The following is an 8,538-nucleotide window of genomic DNA, read 5'->3' as shown; positions in this document are numbered from 1 at the left end:
AACATTTAGCATCAAACTCCTAACACAGTGACAGTGGAAATGACATAGAGTCATCCAGAACGTCAACATTTACCTCAGATACGTTGAAAAATTAATGAGAAAATACCTAAATTACACTGTAATAACATTTAGCATCAAACTCCTAACACAGTGACAGTGGAAATAACATAGAGTCATCCAGAACGTCAACTTTTACCTCAGAGGTGTTGAAAAATTAATAAGAAAAGACCTAAATGACACTGTAATAACATTTAGCATCAAACTACTAAAACAGCGAGCATGGAAATGCCACAGAATTACCTACAATGTTAACATTTACCACAGATATGTTGAAAAATTAATGACAAAATACATAAATTACACTGTAATAACATTTAGCATCAACCTGCTAACATAGCAAACACGGAAATAGCACAGAATTATCTACAATGTCAACATTTACCTCAGATATGTTGAAAAATTAATGACAAAATACATAAATTACACTGTAATAACATTTAGCATCAACCTGCTAACACAGTGATAGTGGAAATGACAGAGTCATCCAGAACGTCAACATTTACCTCAGATGTGTTGAAAAATTAACAGGAAAATATTTAAATTACACTGTAATAACATTTAGCATCAAACTGCTAACACAGCGACAGTGGAAATAACAGAGTCATCCAGAACGTCAACTTTTACCTCAGATGTGTTGAAAAATGAATAAGAAAATACCTAAATTACACTGTAATAACATTTAGCATCAAACTACTAAAACAGCGAGCATGGAAAGGCCACAGAATTACCTACAATGTTAACATTTACCACAGATATGTTGAAAAATTAATGAGAAAATACCTAAATTACACTGTAATAACATTTAGCATCAACCAGCTAACACAGCGACAGTGGAAATAACAGAGTCATCCAGAACGTCAACTTTTACCTCAGATGTGTTGAAAATTTAACAGGAAAATACCTAAATTACACTGTAATAACATTAAGCATCTAACTGCTAACATAGCAAACACGGAAATAGCACAGAATTATCTACAATGTCAACATTTACCTCAGATACGTTGAAAAATTAATGAGAAAATACCAAAATTACACTGTAATAACATTTAGGATCAAACTGCTAACACAGTGACAATGGAAATGACAGAGTCATCCTGAACGTCAACTTTTACCTCAGATGTGTTGAAAAATTAACAGGAAAATATTTAGATTACACTGTAATAACGATTAGCATCAAACTGCTAACACAGCGAGCATGGGAATGCCACAGAATTACCTACAATGTTAACATTTACCTCAGATACGTTGAAAAATTAATAAGAAAATAAATGTTATTACAATGTAATTTATGTATCATCAAACTGCTAACACAGCGACAGTGGAAATGATAGAGTCATCCAGAATGTAAACTTTTACCTCAGATGTGTTGAAAAATTAACAGGAAAATATTTAAATTACACTATAATGACATTTAGCATCAAACTGCTAACACAGCGAGCATGGGAATGCCACAGAATTACCTACAATGTTAACATTTACCTCAGATATGTTGAAAAATGAATAAGAAAATACCTAAATTACACTGTAATAACATTTAGCATCAAACTGCTCACACAGTGACAGTGGAAATGACAGTCATCCAGAACGTCAATATTTACCTCAGATGTGTTGAAAAATTAACAGGAAAATATTTAAATTACACTGTAATAACATTTAGCATCAAACTGCTAACACAGCGACAGTGGAAATGACAGAGTCATCCAGAATGTCAACATTTACCTCAGATGTGTTGAAAAATTAACAGGAAAATATTTAAATTACACTGTAATAACATTTAGCATCAAACTGCTAACACAACGTGCATGGGAATGCCACAGTATTACCCACAATGTTAACATTTCCCTAAGATACATTGAAAAATTAATGAGAAAATACCTAAATTACACTGTAATAACATTTAGCATCAAACTGCTAACACAGTGACAGTGGAAATGACATAGAGTCATCCAGAACGTCAACATTTACCTCAGATACGTTGAAAAATTCATGAGAAAATACCTAAATTACACTGTAATAACATTTAGCATCAAACTGCTAACACAGTGACAGTGGAAAAAACATAGAGTCATCCAGAACATCAACTTTTACCTCAGAGGTGTTGAAAAATGAATAAGAAAATACCGAAATTACACTGTAATAACATTTAGCATCAAACTACTAAAACAGCGAGCATGGAAATGCCACAGAATTACCTACAATGTTAACATTTACCACAGATATGTTGAAAAATTAATGAGAAAATACCTAAATTACACTGTAATAACATTTAGCATCAACCTGCTAACACAGTGACAGTGGAAATTACAGAGTCATCCAGAACGTCAACTTTTACCTCAGATGTGTTGAAAAATTAACAGGAAAATACCTAAATTACACTGTAATATCATTTAGCATCAAACTGCTAACACAGCAAACACGGAAATAGCACAGAATTATCTACAATGTCAACATTTACCTCAGATACGTTGAAAAATTAATGACAAAATACATAAATTACACTGTAATAACATTTAGCATCAAACTGCTAACACAGTGACAGTGGAAATGACACAGTCATCCAGAACGTCAACATTTACCTCCGATGGGTTGAAAAATTAACAGGAAAATATTTAAATTACACTGTAATAACATTTAGCATCAAACTGCTAACACAGCGAGCATGGGAATGCCACAGAATTACCCACAATGTTAACATTTACCTCAGATACGTTGAAAAATTAATGAGAAAATACATAAATTACACTGTAATAACATTTAGCATCAAACTGCTAACACAGTGACAGTGGAAATGACACAGTCATCCAGAACGTCAACTTTTACCTCAGATGTGTTGAAAAATGAATAGAAAAATATTTAGATTACACTGTAATAACATTTAGCATCAAACTGCTAACACAGCAAGCATGGGAATGCCACAGAATTACCCACAATGTTAACATTTACCTCAGATACGTTGAAAAATTAATGAGAAAATACCTAAATTACACTCTAATAACATTTAGCATCAAACTGCTAACACAGTGACAGTGGAAATGACAGAGTCATCCAGAACGTCAACTTTTACCTCAGATGTGTTGAAAAATTATTACGAAAATACTTAAATTACACTGTAATTGCACTTAACATCAAACTACTAACACAACAAACACGGAAATGGCACAGAATTATCTACAATGTCAAAATTTACCTCAGATACATTGAAAAATTAATGAGAAAATACATAAATTACACTGTAATAACATTTAGCATCAAACTGCTAACACAGTGATAGTGGAAATGACAGAGTCATCCAGAACGTCAACTTTTACCTCAGATGTGTTGAAAAATGAATAGAAAAATATTTAGATTACACTGTAATAACATTTAGCATCAAACTGCTAACACAGCGAGCATGGGAATGCCACAGAATTACCCACAATGTCAACATTTACCTCAGATACGTTGAAAAATTAATAAGAAAATAAATGTTTTTCCAATGTAATTTATGTATCATCAAAATGCTAACACAGCGACAGTGGAAATCACAGAGTCATCCAGAACGTCAACTTTTACCTCAGATGTGTTGAAAAATGAATAGAAAAATATTTAGATTACACTGTAATAACATTTAGCATCAAACTGCTAACACAGCGAGCATGGGAATGCCACAGAATTACCCACAATGTTAACATTTACCTCAGATATGTTGAAAAATTAATGAGAAAATACCTAAATTACACTGTAATGATATTTAGCATCAAACTGCTAACACAGTGACAGTGGAAATGACAGAGTCATCCAGAACGTCAACTTTTACCTCAGATGTGTTGAAAAATTAACAGGAAAATATTTAAATTACACTGTAATAACATTTAGCATCAAACTGCTAACACAGCGACAGTGGAAATAACAGAGTCATCCAGAACGTCAACTTTGACCTCAGATGTGTTGAAAAATGAATAAGAAAATACCTAAATTACACTGTAATAACATTTAGCATCAAACTACTAAAACAGCGAGCATGGAAATGCCACAGAATTACCTACAATGTTAAAATTTACCACAGATATGTTGAAAAATGAATGAGAAAATACCTAAATTACACTGTAATAACATTTAGCATCAAACTGCTAACACAGTGACAGTGGAAATGACAGAGTCATCCAGAAATTAAACTTTTACCTCAGATGTGTTGAAAAATTTACAGGAAAATATTTAAATTACACTGTAATGACATTTAGCATCAAACTGCTAACACAGCGAGCATGGGCATGCCACAGAATTACCTACAATGTTGACATTTACCTCAGATATGTTGAAAAATGTTTAAGAAAATACCTAAATTACACTGTAATAACATTTAGCATCAAACTGCTAACACAGCGTGCATGGGAATGCCACAGAATTACCTACAATGTTAACATTTACCTCAGATACGTTGAAAAATTAATGAGAAAATACCTAAATTACACTCTAATAACATTTAGCATCAAACTGCTAACACAGTGACAGTGGAAATGACAGAGTCATCCAGAACGTCAACTTTTACCTCAGATGTGTTGAAAAATTATTACGAAAATACTTAAATTACACTGTAATTGCACTTAACATCAAACTACTAACACAACAAACACGGAAATGGCACAGAATTATCTACAATGTCAAAATTTACCTCAGATACGTTGAAAAATTAATGAGAAAATACATAAATTACACTGTAATAACATTTAGCATCAAACTGCTAACACAGTGATAGTGGAAATGACAGAGTCATCCAGAACGTCAACTTTTACCTCAGATGTGTTGAAAAATGAATAGAAAAATATTTAGATTACACTGTAATAACATTTAGCATCAAACTGCTAACACAGCGAGCATGGGAATGCCACAGAATTACCCACAATGTCAAAATTTACCTCAGATACGTTGAAAAATTAATGAGAAAATACATAAATTACACTGTAATAACATTTAGCATCAAACTGCTAACACAGCGACAGTGGAAATAACAGAGTCAACCAGAACGTCAACTTTGACCTCAGATGTGTTGAAAAATGAATAAGAAAATACCTAAATTACACTGTAATAACATTTAGCATCAAACTACTAAAACAGCGAGCATGGAAATGCCACAGAATTACCTACAATGTTAAAATTTACCACAGATATGTTGAAAAATGAATGAGAAAATACCTAAATTACACTGTAATAACATTTAGCATCAAACTGCTAACACAGTGACAGTGGAAATGACAGAGTCATCCAGAACGTCAACTTTTACCTCAGATGTGTTGAAAAATTAACAGGAAAATATTTAAATTACACTGTAATAACATTTAGCATCAAACTGCTAACACAGCGACAGTGGAAATAACAGAGTCATCCAGAACGTCAACTTTTACCTCAGATGTGTTGATAAATGAATAAGAAAATACCTAAATTACACTGTAATAACATTAAGCATCAAACTACTAAAACAGCGAGCATGGAAATGCCACAGAATGACCTACAATGTTAACATTTACCACAGATATGTTGAAAAATTAATGAGAAAATACCTAAATTACACTGTAATACCATTTAGCATCAACCAGCTAACACAATGACAGTGGAAATGACAGAGTCATCCAGAATGTCAACTTTTACCTCAGATGTGTTGAAAATTTAACAGGAAAATACCTAAATTACACTGTAATAACATTAAGCATCTAAATGCTAACATAGCAAACACGGAAATAGCACAGAATTATCTACAATGTCAACATTTACCTCAGATACGTTGAAAAATTAATGAGAAAATACCAAAATTACACTGTAATAACATTTAGGATCAAACTGCTAACACAGTGACAATGGAAATGACAGAGTCATCCTGAACGTCAACTTTTACCTCAGATGTGTTGAAAAATGAATAGAAAAATATTTAGATTACACTGTAAAAATGATTAGCATCAAACTGCTAACACAGCGAGCATGGGAATGCCACAGAATTACCCACAATGTCAACATTTACCTCAGATACGTTGAAAAATTAATAAGAAAATAAATGTTATTACAATGTAATTTATGTATCATCAAACTGCTAACACAGCGACAGTGGAAATGATAGAGTCATCCAGAATATAAACTTTTACCTCAGATGTGTTGAAAAATTAACAGGAAAATATTTAAATTACACTATAATGACATTTAGCATCAAACTGCTAACACAGCGAGCATGGGAATGCCACAGAATTACCTACAATGTTAACATTTACCTCAGTTGTGTTGAAAAATTAACAGGAAAATATTTAAATTACACTGTAATAACATTTAGCATCAAACTGCTAACACAGCGACAGTGGAAATGACAGAGTCATCCAGAACGTCAACATTTACCTCAGATGTGTTGAAAAATTAACAGGAAAATATGTAATTACACTGTAATAACATTTAGCATCAAACTGCTAACACAGCGTGCATGGGAATGCCACAGAATTACCCACAATGTTAACATTTCCCTAAGATACGTTGAAAAATTAATGAGAAAATACCTAAATTACACTGTAATAACATTTAGCATCAACCTGCTAACATAGCAAACACGGAAATAGCACAGAATTATCTACAATGTCAACATTTACCTCAGATAAGTTGAAAAATTAATGACAAAATACATAAATTACACTGTAATAACATTTAGCATCAACCTGCTAACACAGTGATAGTGGAAATGACAGAGTCATCCAGAACGTCAACTTGTACGTCACATGTGTTGAAAAATTAACAGGAAAATATTTAAATTACACTGTAATGACATTTAGCATCAAACTGCTAACACAGCGAGCATGGGCATGCCACAGAATTACCTACAATGTTGACATTTACCTCAGATATGTTGAAAAATGTTTAAGAAAATACCTAAATTACACTGTAATAACATTTAGCATCAAACTGCTAACACAGCGTGCATGGGAATGCCACAGAATTACCTACAATGTTAACATTTACCTCAGATACGTTGAAAAATTAATGAGAAAATACCTAAATTACACTCTAATAACATTTAGCATCAAACTGCTAACACAGTGACAGTGGAAATGACAGAGTCATCCAGAACGTCAACTTTTACCTCAGATGTGTTGAAAAATTATTACGAAAATACTTAAATTACACTGTAATTGCACTTAACATCAAACTACTAACACAACAAACACGGAAATGGCACAGAATTATCTACAATGTCAAAATTTACCTCAGATACGTTGAAAAATTAATGAGAAAATACATAAATTACACTGTAATAACATTTAGCATCAAACTGCTAACACAGTGATAGTGGAAATGACAGAGTCATCCAGAACGTCAACTTTTACCTCAGATGTGTTGAAAAATGAATAGAAAAATATTTAGATTACACTGTAATAACATTTAGCATCAAACTGCTAACACAGCGAGCATGGGAATGCCACAGAATTACCCACAATGTCAAAATTTACCTCAGATACGTTGAAAAATTAATGAGAAAATACATAAATTACACTGTAATAACATTTAGCATCAAACTGCTAACACAGCGACAGTGGAAATAACAGAGTCAACCAGAACGTCAACTTTGACCTCAGATGTGTTGAAAAATGAATAAGAAAATACCTAAATTACACTGTAATAACATTTAGCATCAAACTACTAAAACAGCGAGCATGGAAATGCCACAGAATTACCTACAATGTTAAAATTTACCACAGATATGTTGAAAAATGAATGAGAAAATACCTAAATTACACTGTAATAACATTTAGCATCAAACTGCTAACACAGTGACAGTGGAAATGACAGAGTCATCCAGAACGTCAACTTTTACCTCAGATGTGTTGAAAAATTAACAGGAAAATATTTAAATTACACTGTAATAACATTTAGCATCAAACTGCTAACACAGCGACAGTGGAAATAACAGAGTCATCCAGAACGTCAACTTTTACCTCAGATGTGTTGATAAATGAATAAGAAAATACCTAAATTACACTGTAATAACATTAAGCATCAAACTACTAAAACAGCGAGCATGGAAATGCCACAGAATGACCTACAATGTTAACATTTACCACAGATATGTTGAAAAATTAATGAGAAAATACCTAAATTACACTGTAATAACATTTAGCATCAACCAGCTAACACAATGACAGTGGAAATGACAGAGTCATCCAGAATGTCAACTTTTACCTCAGATGTGTTGAAAATTTAACAGGAAAATACCTAAATTACACTGTAATAACATTAAGCATCTAAATGCTAACATAGCAAACACGGAAATAGCACAGAATTATCTACAATGTCAACATTTACCTCAGATACGTTGAAAAATTAATGAGAAAATACCAAAATTACACTGTAATAACATTTAGGATCAAACTGCTAACACAGTGACAATGGAAATGACAGAGTCATCCTGAACGTCAACTTTTACCTCAGATGTGTTGAAAAATGAATAGAAAAATATTTAGATTACACTGT

This window comes from Neoarius graeffei, chromosome 2 (assembly GCF_027579695.1).
Source record: "Neoarius graeffei isolate fNeoGra1 chromosome 2, fNeoGra1.pri, whole genome shotgun sequence".
In the NCBI taxonomy this organism is placed as follows: Eukaryota; Metazoa; Chordata; class Actinopteri; order Siluriformes; family Ariidae; genus Neoarius; species Neoarius graeffei.
This window is presented reverse-complemented; position numbering follows the sequence as displayed.